This window comes from Somniosus microcephalus, chromosome 7, assembly GCF_052327205.1.
Source record: "Somniosus microcephalus isolate GS21.2 chromosome 7, FLI_Smic_1.0, whole genome shotgun sequence".
In the NCBI taxonomy this organism is placed as follows: domain Eukaryota; kingdom Metazoa; phylum Chordata; class Chondrichthyes; order Squaliformes; family Somniosidae; genus Somniosus; species Somniosus microcephalus.
Window position 1 is genome coordinate 223,071,560 of NC_140993.1, and position 11,143 is coordinate 223,082,702.

The 11,143-nt window shown below is 46.0% G+C and overlaps 1 long non-coding RNA gene across 1 annotated transcript; it reads right to left on the bottom strand.

The window, feature by feature from the left end:
- Positions 1–1,002: 1,002 nt before the first annotated feature.
- LOC147115132 (uncharacterized) lies at positions 1,003–9,452 on the bottom strand. Its single transcript, XR_015078928.1, has 3 exons — positions 8,926–9,452; positions 7,644–7,691; positions 1,003–1,273 (listed from the first exon to the last, which is right to left on the bottom strand). It is a non-coding gene; the product is annotated as an uncharacterized LOC147115132 (long non-coding RNA).
- Between the last annotated feature and the right edge of the window lie 1,691 nt (positions 9,453–11,143).

Here is an 11,143-nt window from a genome sequence, read left to right on the forward strand (position 1 = left end):
GATCCAGATGGCTCAGCCTTTGACAGCCTTAACCAGTGTGGGAGTCGTCCTGCTTTTTCTTTTCAATCAGAACAGGAAATGTTGGAAATACAAAGCAAGTCAGGTAGCTTTTGAAAGCAAAATGACAGGTTTGCATTTGGGTGGTGAGACTTTCATCAGAGCATTTGCAGTTCAGTTTATGTCAGTCTTTTCTTTTTCTTTGTTTGCAATGACTCATTTTCATGGTTTTCAGCAAAACAAAATAGCACAGAGGTAATGAAGTGTCATACTGAGTGTACAATAGAACAGATGTCTACACTTACATAAAGCTACCATGATACAAACTCATTACGATTAAACCATATAATGAAATATGCCAAATGATTAACTCAGTTATTGACTCATCTAATGACTCAGTTCCAGGGTCCCAATTTAGCCGTTCAAAATAGCTAAAAAATCACATCACCAAGAATCTGTTGGGAAGAGCAGCTAGAGAGGAGTATAGAATGACTGAAGAGAAAGTGGTAAAGATCCATTATAGTCTCTCCTTGCAAATACCTGTTGATTCCAACTAAACATGGCAAAGCTGGGGCAGAAATAATCACGTTGAAAGAAATGGTTGTATGAAGCTAGGACAGGGCATAACCACTCCTGTTCCATTTCTTCCCGTAAATGGATGGTACCTAGGAGTTTGAGAGTGCAATAGCACTAACTAGTGTTTTGCTTCACATCACCGCTGTAGTCTAGGCCCACCCAGACCTGGAGCAGTGGGTGGAAAAGAGACTCACTCCAAATCACATCACTCTGCTTCAGAATCAATTTGGTCCATTTTGCTCGATTCAGATTTCAAGTTCAGCATTGGTGTGAAGCTATCAAGTTGTTTTGGGTATACTCCATTGCAATTTTATTCCCAGGAATTCCAGAAAGAATACAAACAGTTCAGAAGTGTTACCCCATCTCAAATATGAAGGGCGGTGGGGTGGGGTGGGTGTTTGGTGGGGGGTCGGGGGAAGCCTAATATGTAGGTAATGGGGCACACTGATTCAGAAAAATTATCCAACTCCAGTTTCATTATTTATGCCTTTTATATTGGTTGAAATTGGGCCGTTGCATTCAGCCATTTAACATTATTTTAGTCCCTGTTTCTCTGTTATAGCAAAGGTAATGGGTCACTTTCATTAGACCTGGATAAGATTGTCCAATTTGTCTTCTTCACTTGTTTTCGGCAGTCAACTGTGATTCTTCAATCTGATGTATTTCTGACACTGGCCTATTGTGTCTCACGCCCACCTCACTATTTAGGGAGACATTAGTCAATTAAAAATGAACAGGTTAATGCTACCACTAAAATAATGCACAAAATAACTTCCTAGGAATGTATTAAGTATTGATACACAAATATTCAGGCAGCATAATTTCAAGACCAATATCACTGTATAGATGTGACATGTCATTGAACTGCAGGCTTGTCACCTTATCCTTGCAATAAGTGCTCATCACACAATCAATATTTTGTCCAGCACTGTAGTGCATTATTACTAAATTAATCCACAATTTAAATTATGTCATTTATTTCTAATGAGAAATGAGAAAGCAATAGAGCAGGCTAGAAATGGAGGAAGTATTAACCAGAGTGTGACAGGAAGTGACAGAATGTTTAAAAATAAGAGTGTAACAGAAAAATGGCCAAAACAAGGAAAAATGGTAAAAAGACAAAGTTAAAAGCTCTATATCCGAATGCACGCAGCATTTGTAACAAGATAAATGAGTTAACGGCACAAATAGATACAAATCAGTATGATCTGATTGCCATTACAGAGATGTGGTTGCAAGGCGACCAGGGCTGGGAACTGAATATTCCAGGGTATTTGATAATTTGGAAGGATAGAAAGAAAGGAAAGGGAGGTGGGTTGGCTTTGTTGGTAAAAGATGGGACACAGCGCAGTGGTGAGACGTGATATTGGCTCAGAAGATCAAGATGTAGAATCGGTTTGGGTGGAGATAAAAAATAATAAGGGGAAAAAAGTCTCTGCTGGGTGTAGTCTACAGGCCCCCAAACAGTAGCAATGCTGTTGGACAGAGTATAACTCAACAAATAATGGAGGCCTGTAAAAAAGGTACAGTAATAATTATGGGTGATTTTAATCTCCATATTGATTGGACAAATCAAATTGGCCATGGTAGCCTGGAGGAGGAGTTCATAGAGTGCATCCGAGATGTTTTCCTAGAACAGCATGTAATGGAACCAAACAGGGAGCAGGCTATCTTGGATCTGGTACTATGTAATGAGACAGAATTAATAAATGATTTCATAGTAAAGGATCCTCTTGGAAAGAGTGATCATAGCATGGTGGAATTTCAAATTCAGTTGGAGGGTGAAAAAGTTATATCCCAAACCAGTGTCTTGATCTTAAACAAAGGCAATTATAATGGCATGAGGGCAGAACTGGCTAAAGTGGACTGGAAAAACAAATTAAAGGGTAAGAAAGTTGAAATGCAGTGGCAGACATTTAAGGAGATATTTCATAACTCTCAACAAAAATAAATTCCAGTGAGAAAGAAAGATTTTAAGAGAAGGGAGCACAATCTGTGGCTAACTTAAGGAAGTAAAGGATGTTATCAAATTGAAAACGAAGGCATACAATGTTGCCAAGATTGGTGGGAGACCAGAGGATTGGGACATTTTTATAAACCAGCAAAGGATGACTAAAAAAATAAAAAGAGAGAGAAGATGAATTATGAGAGTAAGCTGGCAAGAAATATTAAAACAGATAGTAAGAGCTTCTACAAGTATATAAAAAGGAAGAGGGTAGCTAAAGTCCCTTAGAGGATGAGACTGGGTAATTAATAATGGGGAATGGGGAAATGACAGAGACACTGAACAAATATTTTACATCTGTCTTCACTGTAGAAGACACTAACAACATCCCAATAATAGATAATCAAGGGGCCACAGGGAGTGGGGAACTAAAGACAATCACTATCACTAAGGAAATAGTACTCGGTAAAATAATGGGACTAAAAGACGACAAGTGCCCTGGACCAGATGGCATGCATCCCAGGGTCTTAAAAGAAGTGGCTACAAAGATAGTGGATGCATCGGTTGCAATATACCAAAAATCCCTGGACTCTGGAGAGGTCCCAGCGGATTGGAAAACCGCTAATGTAACACGCTAATGATGGGTTGGTCAGATGGGCGGAACAGTGGCAAATGGAATTTAACCCGGAAAAGTGCGAGGTGATGCACTTTGGGGGGACTAACAAGGCAAAGGAATACACAATGAATGGAAAGACCCTAGGCAAGACGGAGGGTCAGAGGGATCTGGGTGTGCAAGTACACAGATCCCTGAAGGCGGCGGAACAGGTGGATAAGGTGGTAAAAAAGGCATATGGGATACTTGCCTTCATTAGCCGAGGCATTGAATATAAGAGCAAGGAGGTTATGATGGAGCTGTATAAAACACTGGTTAGGCCACAGCTGGAATACTGTGTGCAGTTCTGGTCGCCACACTACAGGAAGGATGTGATCGCGTTAGAGAGGGTGCAGAGGAGGTTCACCAGGATGTTACCAGGGCTGGAGCGCTTCAGCTATGACGAGAGACTGGGCAGATTGGGTTTGTTTTCCTTGGAGCAGAGGAGGCTGAGGGGGGACATGATTGAGGTGTACAAAATTATGAGGGGCATAGATAGGATGGATGCTGAGGAGCTTTTTCCCTTAGTAGAGGGGTCAATAACTAGGGGGCATAGATTCAAGGTAAAGGGCGGGAGGTTTAGAGGGGATTTGAGAAAGAACTTTTTCACCCAGAGTGTGGTTGGAGTCTGGAACTCACTGCCTGAAAGGGTTGTGGAGGCAGAAACCCTCACAACATTTCAGAAGCATTTGGATGTGCACTTGAAATGCCATAGCATACAAGGCTACGGGCCAAATGCTGGAATATGGGATTAGATTAGACAGGGCTTGATGGCCGGCGCGGACACGATGGGCCGAAGGGCCTCTATCCGTGCTGTATTACTCTATGACTCTATGACTCTATGACCCCTATTTAAGAAAGGAGGGAGACAGAAAGCAGGAAACTATGGACCAGTTAGCTTAAAATCTGCCATTGGGAAAGTGCTAGTGTCCTTCATTAAGGAAGCAGTAGCAGGGCATTTAGAAAAAACTTACTGCAGTCAAGCAGAGTCAGCATGGTGTTAGGAAAGGGAAATCATGTTTAACAAATTTGCTGGAGTTCTTTGAGGATGTAACAAGCAGGGTGGACAAAGGTGAGCCAGTGGATGTGATGTATTTGGATTTCCAGAAAGCATTCAATAAGGTGCCACATAAAAGGTTACTGCATAAGATAAGAGCTCACGGAGTTGGGGGTGATGTATTAGCATGGATAGAGAATTGGCTAACTAACAGAAAGCAGAGAGTCGGGATAAATGAGTCATTTTCTGGTTGGCAAACAGTAACTAGTGGGGTGCCACAAGGACGGTGCTGGGTCCCCAACTATTTACAATCTACATTAATGACTTGGATGAAGGAATCGAGTGTAATGTAGCCAAGTTTGCGGATGATACAAAGATGGGTGGGAAAGCAAGTTGTGCAGAGGACTCAAAGAATTTGCAAAGAGATATAGACAGGTGAGTGGGCAAATGTTTGACAGCTGGAGTATAATGTGGGAAAGTGTGAGGTTATCCACTTTGACAGGAAAAAACAAACAAACTATTATTTAAATGGAGAGAGATTACAAAATGCTACAGTTCAGAGGGACCTGGGGGTTCTTGTGCATGAAGCACAAAAAGTTAGTATGCAGGTACAGCAAGTAATCAAAAAGGCAAATGGAATGTTGGCCTTTATTTCAAGGGGGTTGGAGTATAAAAGCAGGGAAGTCCTGCTACAACTGTACAGGGTATTGGTGAGACCACACCTTGAGTACTGCGTACAGTTTTGGTCTCCTTATTTAAAGAAGGATATAATTGCATTGGAGGCAGTTCAGAGATGATTCACTAGGTTAATTCCAGAGATGAGGGGTTTGACTTATGAGGAAAGGTTGAGCAGGCTGGGCCTATTCTCATTAGAGTTTAGAAGAATGAGAGGTGATCTTATCGAAACATATAAGATACTGAGGGGGCTCGACGGGGTAGATGCAGAGAAGATGTTTCCCCTCATGGGGAAATCTAGAACTCGGGTGCACAGTCTCAGAGTAAAGGGTCGTCCTTTTAGAACTGAGATGAGGTGGAACTTCTTTTCTCAGAGGGTCATAAATTTGTGGAAATTCTCTGCCCCAGAGAGCTGTGGAGGCTGGGTCATTAAATACATTTAAAGTGGAGATAGACAAATTTTGCAAGCTAAGGGAGTGAAGGGTTATGGGGAGCAGGGTGGGAAGTGGCTTTGAGCCCAAGATCAGCCATGAGCTTATTGAATGACGGAGCATGCTCGAGGGGCCAAATGTTCTATTCCTGCTCCTATTTCTTATGTTCTTATGTTCTAATTTAAATATAATAGCCCAAGATCTGCACAGACCTTAAAGGGACACACATCTTTCAAGTAAGTTTGGATTTAAGCTTTTGGTTTAGAATTTTTTGAGTTTATTGAAGTAGTGGCTTGGTACAATACAATGTAAAAGATTTTTAAGTGTGTAGGGAGTGCTGCTGGATGCTTTCAAGGCTTTGGATGGTAAAGGAAGGCCTCTGAGAAGAAGCTGAAGAGCAGGAAGCAGAAGAAAGGATGCAACCCAGAAGCCCCTTTCTGGCCGGGATATCCAGGATGGAATCATCCGCATGCAGTACGAGTGGCCACAACCCCAATTCCTTTTTCAACATTTGTCCCACACCTTACCTCCCTCTGTTATTGCAACCTTTTGGCCACAATGCTGAAATAAAAGCCACCACAAAGCAAACTTTCCAATCCAACTTTATACATCTATCCATCCAATATTACATCAAGAAATCAATTCATCACCCATATGCATTCTCTTAGTGACTGTCTTGTGTATGACTTTTCCTATCCTAACGCAGTGCTACCCCAGTGGCTACAGCATGGCTGGTGGAAGGCTGCTGACTTTCAGTGGGGGACACTGTAAATGGCCTTGCTGGTCGAGCTTGAGGAGCTGGTGCCTGGGAGTGTGAAATCAAGTGACAGTGTTCACAGAATCACAGAATCACAGAAACCCCACAGTGCAGATAGAGGCCATTTCGGCCCATCGAGCCTGCACCGACACATATCCCACCCGATCCCCGTAACCCCTACATCAACACATATCCCACCCTATCCCCACGTATTTAATCCCCCTAACACTAAGGGTCAATTTATCATAGCCAATCAACCAAACCCGCACATCTTTGGACTGTGGGAGGAAACCGGAGCACCCGGAGGAAACCCACGCAAACACGGGGAGAATGTGCAAACTCCACACAGACAGTCACCCGAGGCCGGATTCGAACCCGGGTCTCTGGCGCTGTGAGGCAACAGTGCTAACCACTATGCTGTTTCTTCTTCTTCTTCTTCTTTTTCTTCTTCTTCTTCCTCTTCTTCTTCTTCTATTGGCTGGGCAGGCTGCATTTCTTGGGTGTGTGAAATGAGGAAGGCACAAGGGTAGTGTTGTGGTGAGTGGAGGGTGGGAAAGCTTGAGGTGCATGCCAGAAGGAGGATAACATATGAGAATACCAGCATCTTATATCCTTTCAGCCTGCCGCTGGCCAAGTGCTCAGCCATGCCCCTGCCAAGAATGGCCTGCAATGTCTCCTCCAAGGGGGTGAGGTGAAGCCAGGAATGGGAGATGTGCCTCGTGTTTGGTGCAGATTGTTGGTAGGTGAGTGATGGGGGAGAGTAGGTGGGAGTCATGCATTGAGCAGTGTGTGAGACTAGTGGTGCAGTTGGTATGAGACGGCTTTTGAAGATGCATTCACTGACCTTGACCAGTGATCTGAGGTCATGAAACATCTTTGGGCACTGGAGCCTGGTGGTGGGAGTGACACTGCTGGCATTGATGGCCTCAGTGATGTGGTCCCACATTATTCTTTCTGGAGGGCCTCCTGGCCTCTGTGGATAGAGGACCTCTCTTGTAGTGTTGACCCCTGCACAAAGCTGGAGTGCTGCGTGCGAGACCCTGGGTGTTCCTTTGGGACTCCTTTTTAATACTAAGTTTTTTTTTGAAAGGCAGTAAAGTCTGTAAACTGCATATTTTCACAGCATTTTAATTTGTATTAGTTATGAATGCTTTGCCACTTTAATTCGTAGCCCTTTTAATTTCCCACAATGCCTTGCGAGCTCTACAGCCTTGCTCACAGAGGCTATGCGAAGTTTGAACGCCGCAGCTGCACATGTACTTCGCTTTGTTGGTCTCCACTAACGCCACCAGGAGGGCATTGCATGGAAGGTTAGCGCTGCGCCACCTATCTCCAGCACTCCCAGACAAATTTATTCTCCTTAGCGGCAGCCATTTTCAGCGGCCATTAGTTCCAGTTGCCAGTGACACTGGCAACTTTAGTGGCGAGCATGAATTTCTCGGCCTATGTAAATGCAGTGTTATTATTTAAGCTATAATTAAATGTAAATTTGTATTATATTACTACATTATTTTATAGATTATTAAGATTACCAAACAATATCACTTCAAGAATCTCCATATATTAACAGGCCTATGATTCATACAGTTATTAACAGGATACAACATATCTACCTGTGCCTGCCACCAGTCTCGCAGCTTTTCCAGATCAACTGATACCAGCTATAGAAGGAAATGGAGAAATGATCAGACTCACAACAACATGAGCAGCATCAATTCTATTGCAATGATAACACAGGAGTGATTTTCACCACAGGTTGGGGACATTGGGAGCTGTGAGGTTCCCATCTTCATTTACACTTCCGACAAGCATAGATAATTGGAAACTTGTACAGCTGATTTAATACCAGCTCTGCAATTTGGAAGATTTTGAAAAACAGCCTGAGAGAGGGGCTGTTCCCAGAGATTTAATAATACTATAGAACATGCTTTAGTTCTGTAATGCAGTTTGAAAAGTAATTAATTTTAAGAAGTGAAAATACATCGTAAATTTGGAACATCAAAATCCAAATTATATTTTTGCAGTTGAAAAAATGCATGAATGCAAATTGTCAGTATACAACTTCACGGATAGTTTCACCATCAGCAGGGTCCCAAACTTGGTTTGTGGAAGAACATTTGCTCAGTTTTGGACCATGCAGAAGCAGCCTAGTTGTAGCTTTCCAATAGAAACCAGGATCAGCGGAGAAAAGAAGAATGTGAATTCAACTCAAAACATCATACATGTTATGGGCAATTATTCAATCTCAGTGGGGATGGAAAACAGGGTGGTAGCGGATCGTCTGCCCGGCAGAAACCCGGCCAATTTTCATTTTCATTGAAGTCATTGGAAAGGCAAATCGTGCGGTATGCAAAACGGGCAGCCAATCGGCAACCGCCATTTATCCACCAGCACCCAACATGGACATTACCCCCATTAACACTACAAACCACCTCATCCTTCTCTTTCGAATTGCTTACAATACAATACCCCAACAGATTACCTTAAAAAAGATTAATGATGCAGGATAACTCCATCTTTCGTGACAAAAAAGCTAATGTAGCAGCTGGAGAAAGAAACTGAAAAATTTCCTTCTCAACACTGCGGGATCTGTAAATTGATGGGTTAACTCTATTGGAGGCATTAAGTAGTGTTCAGGGCCCATGTGCAATATGTATGCAATCCTGCTGTGTCCTACTGGTTAATCTTGGACGCCTTTGGAACGGGGCAAAATATGGTGATTGCAAGGTGCTTGAGGATGAAACCAATAGGACCAGCTTTAAACATCTGGGCAGATTTGAAATCAACTCCCTTTATAAGAAAGCTAAAAATGAATTCCAGGGCTTGACCCCAGCTTGGAACACCCCTATGGGCTCCACTTTCACTGTTACACGCTATTGGATACCTGTATCTTACCGATGTGCATTACATTCAGGGCAGAGAGGGCGATAGCTGTGGAAATTCCAATGGGTGATGCCATCCTACCAGTCCTGTTTCCTATTGTAATGTCAGGCTGTAGGGGTTGGGGAGTGCTATAGGAAACTACTGGCAAACACGCAACAAAACTGTGGATGCTGGAAATCTGAAACAAAAACAAGTTAACCTTTAGATTGGAAGGGAGTGTCTGCAGTCGAGATGAAACTACCACCTGCCTCTGTCCCTGCCCATGCCCCCACCCCTAGAGGAAATGCCCATTCAGGGTGGAGACCCAGCATTACTAGGATCCATGCCATTCCTCACCACTGCCTGTACTCGGCCTCTTGGCTTGCTTCCCAGGAAGTTCAGAGCCAATTGTTTTCAATATTAATGTACAAACGTTTTACACATTTGAATGACAGTCCATTATGTATTATTTTTAATGGATTTATTCCTCTGTTAAAATAGCAGTTAACTTAAGGAGTCATAAACTAATACAGGTAGACTGCCCTTTATCCGGACTTCCGAAAACCGAAACCCTCTAAAAACCGAAGGTTTTTTCGTTCAGCGTAAGTCGTGCGTACGACTTACGCTGAACGAAAAAACCTTCGGTTTTTAGAGGGTTCCGGTTGCGGAAGTTCGGATAAAGGGTAAGTCGTGCGCACGACCCCCTGCCGACCCCCCCGCCAGCCCCGACAACCGCCGACCCCACCGGCCCCGACAACCGCCGACCCCGCCAGCCCCAACAACCGCCGACCCCCCCGCGGACCCGCCGGCCCCGACAACCGCCGACCCCGCCAGCCCCGACAACCGCCGACCCCCCCGCGGACCCCGCCAGCCCCGACAACCGCCGACCCCGCCAGCCCCGACAACCGCCGACCCCCCCGCGGACCCCGCCAGCCCCGACAACCGCCGACCCCGCCAGCCCCGGCAACCGCCGACCCCCCCGCGGACCCCGCCAGCCCCGACAACCACCGACCCCGCCAGCCCCGACAACCGCCGACCCCCCCGCGGACCCCGCCAGCCCCGACAACCGCCGACCCCGCCAGCCGCCGACCCCCCCGCGGACCCCGCCGGCCCCGACAACCGCCGACCCCCCCGCGGACCCCGCCAGCCCCGACAACCGCCGACCCCGCCAGCCACCGACCCCCCCGCGGACCCCGCCGGCCCCGACAACCGCCGACCCCCCCGCGGACCCCGCCAGCCCCGACAACCGCCAACCCTGCCAGCCCCGGCAACCGCCGACCCCCCCGCGGACCCCGCCAGCCCCGACAACCGCCGACCCCGCCAGCCCCGACAACCGCCGACCCCCCCGCGGACCCCGCCAGCCCCGACAACCGCCGACCCCGCCAGCCGCCGACCCCCCCGCGGACCCCGCCGGCCCCGACAACCGCCGACCCCGCGAGCCCTGACAACCGCCGACCCCCCCGCGGACCCCGCCAGCCCCGACAACCGCCGACCCCCCCGCGGACCCCGCCAGCCCCGACAACCGCCGACCCCCCCCCCGCGTACCCCGCCGGCGCCGACCCCGACTGACTTACGCTGAGCGTCAGCGTAAGTCGTGCGCACGACCCCACGCCGACCCCCCCGCGGACCCCCGCCGACCCACCTTCCGAAATCCGAAATTCTCCTTTATCCGAAACTCGGCTGGTCCCGAGGTTTTCGGATAAAGGATAGTCTACCTGTATGACAAACAGTAATTTCTAGGCAATAATTAGCTGCTTACTTTACAAAAAAAATGGAGAATGCCTTAGTCTCTAAGTTGAGAGCTGGAGTCAGCTGAAGATCACATCAATAAGCCATTCTGCAAAGATTGATTACTATAAAATATATTGTAAACTCGCTTCATAATACACAGAGTTCAAACTCCTTTGCACCTCAGTAAAGTGTTACAGCCAAGAAGACAAAGTTAATGGTTTTCTACCTACAAAAATCAGAGAGTTCAGGGTCAACATCAGCAATATTGTCCATATAAAACTCAGGGATGTTTTCACAAAGCTGACGAAGGCCACTTATGCCATTTTAGTTTAGCTATCCAAAAGGAGTCTACAATGGCCATACCTGATCCTTAAATGATTCCAAGGCTTTTGCTTAAACTGACCTACCCAGGAATCTATTCCACATGTTGATTGTTCTTTGTGTGAAGAACTTTGTGATGTCAATCCTTTGTTAGTTTGAATCTTGTTCTAATGTCCTGGTTCAATTGGAAGTAAGGTTC